This window comes from Camellia sinensis, chromosome 6, assembly GCF_055761805.1.
Source record: "Camellia sinensis isolate YWXY chromosome 6, ASM5576180v1, whole genome shotgun sequence".
Classification (NCBI taxonomy): Eukaryota; Viridiplantae; Streptophyta; class Magnoliopsida; order Ericales; family Theaceae; genus Camellia; species Camellia sinensis.
The window spans coordinates 27,488,919-27,498,042 of NC_138966.1; the positions used below are offsets into that span (position 1 = coordinate 27,488,919).

The following is a 9,124-nucleotide window of genomic DNA, read 5'->3' on the forward strand; positions in this document are numbered from 1 at the left end:
AAATCATCATTTCTTTCCAAACACAAAAATTTAAATAACATACTAAAATAACTAAAAAATCAAAAAATCTCTAAAATAACTATTTCCCAAACACCCATGCAGTTTACTTTGAGCTTTGTAAGATTCCTATTACTTTATTCATTTTCTATCTGTCTTCTCACGTGATTGTTTGCTTTTTCACAATGTTTCGTTTTTGGGTGTGACTTCGCTTTTTCTCTGACTTGTCTATATACTTACATATCTTGCATTTTGGGTCTCTACAACTATCAATTTATCTTGGATCTAGATTTTTCTCAAAAGGGTCAGGTTGGTATTGTTCTTTTCTTGATGAATTAAAGCTTAGAATCTACGAAAATTTATAAAATTTGCGCGTTGATTGCTTGTTAGCATTTCCATAGGTAGTACTGTGCAATGTATGATACATTAATTGCTCATGCTGTTGGTGTGGTAATCGAGGTGTTCAAATTGGGTGGACATGCAGGGGACATTGTGATCTGAATATGTTTCCTTTTGAACTTTTCATGAGGCTTGAGTTTTTGGTATTACTGTTGTTCTTGAATCAATTCATATGTGATGCTTATGTGGAAAATCTTTGGACTTTGATATCAATGTCTCAATGAATTGTAGAGAATTTTGTTTTATATTGTACATTTCCTATTGAGTTATCATTCTTGTTCAAAATCACTAGTTGAAAAAGAATGGGTATATCATATGGGAGAGATACAACTAGAAGTAAATAGGTAAACGTAGAACAATTCTTTACAATTTTGTTAAACATTCCAAGTTTTTACTACATAATATTATAATTCTTTGAGAAAATAGAAATGCTGCTTGAATGTGAACATGGAACTAGATCCAACATGATTTATTGTTGCTATGCCTGTTTTATTGTACTTTGCGAAGCTTTGAGTAGCCCTTATTTAGTGTTTTTTAAAAGTTATATTCCAATAATATTTTAGAAAGGCCCCATCTCAATGTTGAAGACATGGGAATGTGTCCAAATCAAGCATCGTTTGAAGATTGACATTTATTTCAAAATATCAATAGTTAGAAACATAAGGCATGCATCCAGAAGTAACTGAAAGTTGGTTTCCAAGATGGATATTTTTGTTGGATAGGGATTTATATTGCTAAACTTTGTGGTGTGAAAACAATGTTGGACCCTTTTGATGATTGTCTTCTCCCCTTCTCTGTTCCTGGAATGTTCTAGATGATGTACGTCAAATTGCACTTTTAGGCAGGGCTGGATATTGATACCCCATCTTGTATTTGCAATGTATATGTAGGTGTTTGTGCTTGTTTAGCCTTCTCTTATTTTTTTTTCGGTCTGTTGGTGTAAATTTTGATTACAATCATAGTGTGCTTCATTCAGTGTATTAGGATTTCTACCCATACACCAATTAACTATAAAAAATGTAAAATTGATCCACAAAAGCATGTTGACTTTTGTTGTTCATTATCTTCCAAGTTAGATTTTTCCCCTAGTGCTTTCATTCTCAGATTCTTATCTTTCAAGCTTGCCTTCATTAAATTAACGTCACTTCCAGGACAAAAAATGTAATCTTATTTGTTTGAATCCAGGTTTTGGAGCTTGAATCTGTTGGTAAAATGAGCCAAGTGAATATCTACGTATTGTGTTGATTGCAAAAAAGCAAAGACTGTGTGTTTTTGTTGTTATATTATTTGTGTCATTTTTAGATTATTAATGCTTTCAAGCAAACAATTTGAAGAGAGATGATTTTCCCCCATTTTGATATCATTGTCAACTATACTTCAATAGAACCAGGTAACGAGTCGGGGTTATCCTTCAGTAAAACAAAAACTGCTTCATCAATGGCTCCCTCTCTTTATGAAGCCCTTGTGTAGGGATTGAAAGATTTAATAATATTACCGAAAGATTCATTAATCGAGTGTCACAAACAAAAATAACCAAGTTGTTATCATCTAGTTTGCACTATTTATGGACAAGGCGATGATGGTATTTATTCTTCATACATTATATATGGTTGCTTTGCTGGAGGATTATATGACTTTCTGGGTTAGTTGCAATTAAATGTGGAGGGAGGTATGGATGGAAAATCTGGCTACAGGATTGGTGTAATGGATTGTAACAAAATGAATTTGCCTCATTCCAAAAAGTTGGAAATAGGCACTCCGATTTTAATCTCTAAGGTCATGTTTGTTTGGGCGGACTGGATTAGCATTCCCATGACTAATAGTCCTAGGACTACGAATCCGTTGGATTATGTATCCTATCTTAACTAATAGTCAAGTTTAAAATAATTAGTCCGTATTTCAATTGTTTAACCAAACATCAGATTAATAATTTTGTTGGACTATTAGTCCAATCCCAAACTCATGTCCACCCAAACAAACATGACCTAAATGTTGTTTTAGTCTTTTAGTATATTCGATGTTGGTGCAATCACAGCATGATAATTATGCTTAGGGTAGTAACTGTTTGTGTAAGCTCCTTTTTTTCCCCTTTTTTAGAGTTATAGTGCATTGTTGCTTGTGCTCTTTTCACTCATTTTGCTTTTGCAGACTCGGCAATGTTATCCATAAGCCCCCAAGAAATTTGAGAAGTTTTAAACCTTGACTCTGGTCTCTATCATCTGGTTTTTTCAACTTCAAAATACTAGCATATTGCCTCTTCTATGTCATCATATCCCTGAATTGTTTAATATTCCAATTGATTGAGCATGTCCCACATCCGTAGCTTAAATTTAATATATACTTGAATGAAATTTTTCTTTGAAGTCTAAACTATTCTATCACACTTGAGGATGTAGCCCTTCTGAGTGATCTTGTGTGTCATTCTTGAAAACTTGGTTTGTACTTGTAACTTTGGATGAGGATAATCACATGCCATTTTAAATTATTTGTGAAAGGTGTAATATATTTGTTTTAATTGGTTCATTATTGCTGGAAAGGCTATCATTTGATTCGCTCTGCTATTTGCATGGGCTGTTGATGGTACATGGATAATTCAAGCAGAGGGGAATAACATACATGTGTCTGCTTTCCCATGCATGTGTTTTTTCGTATTGGTAGATCTGTTCATTATGATAGCTTTTCGGTTTTGTTTTCTGGATTGTCCATCTGTCAAGCTTTAAACTCTTTTCTACAATGATTTCCAGGTTTGATTTGGAAATGGCAAAAGGTACCAGGGGACGACGCAGGATTACTTCACAACAATACAGGCCAACCCCATACCCATTGCCATCATGTAATTAGGATGTATCAATGGTCACAAACCCAAAGAAACAATCGAAAATTTTGGAGAAGAAAGACTGGGAAAATGCAACCTGTTCTGTGTGCATGGAGTATCCCCACAATGCTTTTCTTCTCTTATGTTCCTCTCATGACAAGGGCTGCCATCCCTACATGTGTGGCACTAGTTCTCGCTATTCTAATTGCCTTGATCAGTACAAGAAAGCCTACACAAAAGTGAAATCAACCCGTCATGACCAAGCCTCGCACAGGTCAGCTGATAATCCAATTGTGGCGGGCTCTGTTTCTAGTTTGCCTGTTGAGAAGTTTGAAGCAACAGAGCTCGCATGCCCTCTTTGCGGAGGTCAGGTGAGGGGTTGGACCATGGTTGAACCAGCACGGCAATATCTGAATGCTAAGAAGAGAAGCTGTATACAGGATAGCTGCTCGTTCGTCGGAACTTACAAGGAGCTTAGGAAACATGTGAGGGAAGAGCACCCTTCTGCTCGGCCACGGGAAGTGGATCCTAGTCTCGAACAAAAATGGACACGGCTCGAACGTGAGCGAGAACGAGAGGATGTGATAAGCACAATAAGATCGTCGATGCCTGGGGCAATGGTTTTTGGTGATTATGTGATAGAAGGAAGTCATTACAGGTTTGATTCAGATGAAGAGGAGGATTTTGATATGAATGTAGCAGAGAGGAATGAGGGTTTGGAACTGGGAATTGATAGCAATTTGGTTAATGTCTTTCTCTTATTCCATGCATTTGGCCAGCAGGGAATCTTGGTCAGGATAGAGGAATGCGTCGGCAGGAGATAGATTTGAACCGCACATTGGATGAAGTTGATGGGTTCAATTTGTCTGATCAGGACGGTGACAGTGACAATGATCATGGTGCCAATGAGGGTATGTCCTTGGTTGGTCGTCTTCGTCGTCAAGGCAGGGTTCTACTGGGACAGTCGGGGAGGAGGCAAAGGCGTAGAGAGGTTGTTAGTGGGGGCTAGACATAGATCTAAATGGTGATTGAAAAATAATGGAATTTGTAGAAGATTATTGGTTGTGCAGTAGAATGACTGGAAAATGGAAGGTGGAAAAGGCTGTTTTCCCACCGTTGTGCCATTCTTAATTTGTAATTTCTGTGTTCTATTCTTGTCACCGAACATTCTAGTCCGTAAGTTTCACTACTGTGAAAATCTTATTTTTACAATATTAAGAAAAACTTTGCTAGAGTATAGATCCATGAATCAATCGATTTCAGAAAGATTTTGTTCCCAAAAATTATCATTATCGTTTTTTGTTTTTTATATCAAACCAAAACTGAACACTTGATAATTTTTTTGGATCTGATTCAGTCATCTACATTCCAAACACATGATAATTTTTTTCTTTTTTCATTTTCCCTTGCCTTTACATTTCCTTGCACAAAATTTTCAAATCCTTAATCCAAACACAATCTAAATGAAAACAAAAATCACCAGGCTTGTAATTATTCATGATTAAGACACAAGTCATACCAAAGACAATCATTTTAAAGGATGCAATGCCGGAAATTAATAACTGCCGTTTCTTCTGATGGACAGAAAGTATACAAGTCATTTGCATCCACGGCTCTGAATCACAAATATTTGCCAAGTCAAGATGATCCTAATTCTGATGCAACATTCTCACCAATACAGCAAAAAGAGGACTGCAATAAACAAACCAATGGCATGTCCCTTACAATGACAATTTGTATAGATCCTCTGATTTGAAGTACATACTCAATGGAAGATACAAAATGCCATATTACATGAAGTAGAATGCACAATACAACTTGTCATAACTCATTGACATGTCAACTATTTAGGCCAACAAATAATTTTTTTCCAGTATCACCTGCAGAAAACTTGACGGCAAAATATTAACCAATTTCAGTGCAAGGAATTAGGCGGTTAAGCTGCAAATGTCAGCAGTAAAAAAAAATGGTCTTACTGGCAAATGGCAATGCATTTCCACCCGGTTGGCAGGGTCGTGTAATGTAATCTTGTGTATACCGAACACAAGAGGCAAAGGATGTGAAGATTTGAAAGGTCTGCTCCTTTCTTGCTCGGGGCATCACCAGTATGCTATGTTGTTCCAACATGCATTAGTAAGAAGAAAGATTTGTAAAAATGCCCCAATCAAGAAAGGGAGTATGCAAGCTTCTCGAGCTTGACCCATGAAAGAACCGATCTTTGGTCTGTGGTTACAACAATTATTACAGATGCTATCATCAAAATCTTGAGGCATATTTTTTCTTGATGTTTTCTTAGCATTTCCTTTAGTTTCGGTTTGTTGGATATATCCATCACCCAATGTGAGGGGTGATCAATGGAGAAAATACTTGGAGAGCACTATTAGATTTAGGGGTGTACATGATCCGGATTGGTTCGATTCTAAGAAAATCCAAGAACTGAACCGATCCTAACGGTTCTGTGATTTTGAGAACCAGACCAGACCGTTACACTTGTAAAACCGGACCAGAACCAAACCAAAAAAACGGTTCAGTTTCTGTTTGGTTTACGGTTTCAAAAATTTCTATTTACAAGAATAAATTGTTAATATTAGCAAAATAATTACTCAAACAAATTACATTTAACTCATGATAAAAACTAATAATATTAAGGCATTACTTAATATTACATATCTATACCATCCTAATATCATTAAAATTATAAAAAAAAAAATCAATTAATAAAAATAAAACTTGATATTATCTATTTTTTTTATAAAAAAAAATTCGGTTCGGTTCGGTTCGGTTCGAACTGCTGTTTTTCATAAAATCCATTAACCGAACCGTTTTTACGATTATCATATTTCTTAATCCGAAACCGAACCAATTCTTAATAGAACTGAACCAAACCGTATGATTCGGTCTGGTTCGGTCCGGATTACCGGTTTGAACGAATTTTTGAACAAACCTATTAGATTGAGTAGGGGTGGCACCTCCCCATTAAAGATGGGTGGGGATGGCAACCACCCCACTAACCAAGTTGTGTGATTAAACTTCTCTCCCTCAATTGTGAATAAATTGAGGTGAGGAGGAGGGATTGAAGGCAAGGAGAATAGAGAGCAAACCAAAAAAGAAGAAATGTGAGGTAGAGAGACGGGTGAGTGGGTGAGTGAGGATAGTGTGAGCTCCTCCTCTATTGTAATTTTTCTGTAATCTCTCCATTGTTATAGTGATAACCGGTCACTCTCCCGTGGACGTAGGCATTAAGGCCGAACCATGTTAAATATGGTGTTTCCTTGTGTGTGTGTGTTTTTTTCTGCATGGTACAATTTCTGGGAGGTCTTGGGCGGGATCTCCAATCCCCAACAAGTGGCATTAGAGCCTCGTCGGTCGTTTTTCGAAAAAACAGAGGGTGTTTTTCAAATCTGCCCAGAAATCAAGTTGCTCAAAATTAGGTTTTGAGCACACTAGAAGGAAGGTCTCGACGAGAGGAGTCCAGAATTGCAAAGCAGAGCTCCAGAGGATGTCGGACGTGCTCTCACGCGCAGTCTGAAGAGGGCGTATGAGGCCCAGTCTCACCACGCACCACCACACGCCGTTATTTGCACCAACGTGTTAGCCCAATTTCAGACACGCGCCCCACGCGTGAAGGAAAGAAGAAGATGACCACGTGGCAGCCACGTCATCGACACATCAGCACCATGTGTCAACCACGTCAGCAAAAGTGCCACATGTCTGCCACGGCATCTCGTTGATCGAGCCGTAGATCGAGCCGAAGCCGAGCCGTCAAGCCAAAGCCAAAGCCAAAGCCGCTGAGCCAAGCAGCGTTGACCAGCCGCTGACTGCGCTGCTGAGCCGCTGACCGCACCGCTAAGCCGAACCGAAAAAATTATCTGGTGCTTCTCAGCCACACCAGATTCTGCAGATCTGAATCGTCCAAACTGTTTTGGCTTGATATGAGTCATTCGGAGTCCATTTCTGACGATCCAATAGTACTTTCCAACTATTTGGAGTATTCCGAACACATCCATACGGTCGGATTTCTTGAATCAGAATTTCTGTGGAAAAAAAAAAAAAAAAAGAGAGAAGAAGAAGAGGAAATAAGATCAAAAGTGGCAGACAGCGTCAGGTGCAGTGGACGAAATATTTTGTTAAAACAGAATATCACTTGAGTTTGTGAAAATTTCAATTTGGCCTAGAATTTTCAAAAAATTGTGGTGTGGGCCAACTTTTGGGAAAAAATTTCAGTGAGGTCCCCAGAAGTGCAGCGAAGGTTGGTCCTAGCTAAACGAACCATTCTGGACGCAACCGCGAGGTCAGAATAGTAAAATTCTAAACGATTTTTTAAAGATTGTCAAAACATGGGGGTTTGTCATCTTTAATCGTCGAAGGGAGGTTGCCGGATATTGTGGAACACTGCAAATTCACTGAAGAGGTTAGAATGGACAAGTTCTAACCAAATTAGACAACCAGACAAATCGCGAGATAGATCGTTGGAGACCAGATGAGATCAGGTTTGGTCAAGTGGCAGATCAGAGGAAATCAGGATTGGTCAAGGGCGATCAGGAGAATTGCACATGATTATCTCAAAATCAACAATGTCTAGGAAAGTTCTATCAAAAAGACACTGTTTAAGGAGACTGGTTCTTGAGTGGGACCGGTTGTGACCCCACCAGTCTTTCTTGGGAACTTTCTTGGTTGCTGAGTTGAGGCGATCAAGAGATTTGGTTCAATCGGAAGGAGACCATTTCATCGAGAGACAGATGATTGGCAACTAGTGCAAGCTCAGGGAAATGTTGTGGCAGTTGGAGCTACAGTCAAACATAATACGAGAAGTATTGGTAGTATGTGAATGTTAAAAAGCAACAGCTACAGTAGTGCACACATAAGGCGCAGGAGCACATGACTACGATAGCACAGATGAGTACGCAAGAGTGTCGTATAAGGTGCATACATACAGTAGTACAAGAGAGTAAGTAGCAAAGTCGTACAGAGGTGCAGTGTGTCGGATTTTGGCCTGGCGGCAGCAACTAGTTCACAGAAGAAAGCTCCAAACAAAGAAATTGAAAGGAATAAGACGTTGCAACATGCACCCAGGGAGAGGCAAATCTTTTTCTTTGTCCTGAATTTGGTTCGTGGCAGTGAAGTCATGACAGGCACCCAGAGAGTTTGGGTGGAGTCACCTTAACAGGGAAACGGTGAGCATTCTATTGGAGGATGCAAGTACCTGGTAATAGAGGTACAAGCCATGTAGGATTATGTGTAGCGGTTGAAGATATTCCAAATAAGAGGTGCAGATTCACTCCGGATGCTCAGTGGAATGGAGATATATTTGTGCAACGGTGTTTTATCATCCATGTGGGTGATGGGAGTGAAAAATTTTGTTCACTCAGTTAAAGCCAATTGGAAGCCAATTGAAGACCTTTCAGAGTCAGTTGCAGAAGTTATCAGTTCATTTGGAGACTCTCGGGTTAGTTGCAGAACTTCCGGGTTCATTAGGTTTTCTCTAGGAGATAGAGAGAACCGGCACTGGCAGAGTATACTACAGAGATTTGGCATGCATGATAAGTCCAAATTGTAGTACTTTATTGGCATTGGCCTTAGTGGAGGCGTTGGAGATCCTTCATGGATCATTGTTGGAAGATCCGCATCTGGTAAAGCCTTGGTATCCACATTTGTCAATTTGAAGGAGAAGTTGTGGCAATCTACTTCAAATCTTGGTGGAGTTTTGGCGTTCTCTTCAAATGTCTACTGGAGGCATTGTTTGTTGGCGGTTTTTCATGGATTATTGGCAATTGTTCAAGGTCGTGGTTTATTGAGATTCATTATCACAGTTGGAATCTATGATCGTATCTGATTAGATCCAAGAGTGTCTCCGATTTGTGAGACTTGATTGTTTCTTCTTCTTGTGGATTTTCATTTTTGCAATCTATTCCA

General features: G+C 38.8%; 1 pseudogene across 1 annotated transcript; it reads left to right on the forward strand.

Moving 5' to 3' along the window:
- Positions 1-312: 312 nt before the first annotated feature.
- Positions 313-4,419, forward strand: LOC114324134 (uncharacterized; annotated as a pseudogene). Its single transcript, XR_014332085.1, has one exon. The product of XR_014332085.1 is annotated as an uncharacterized LOC114324134 (transcript).
- The last annotated feature ends 4,705 nt before the right edge of the window (positions 4,420-9,124 follow it).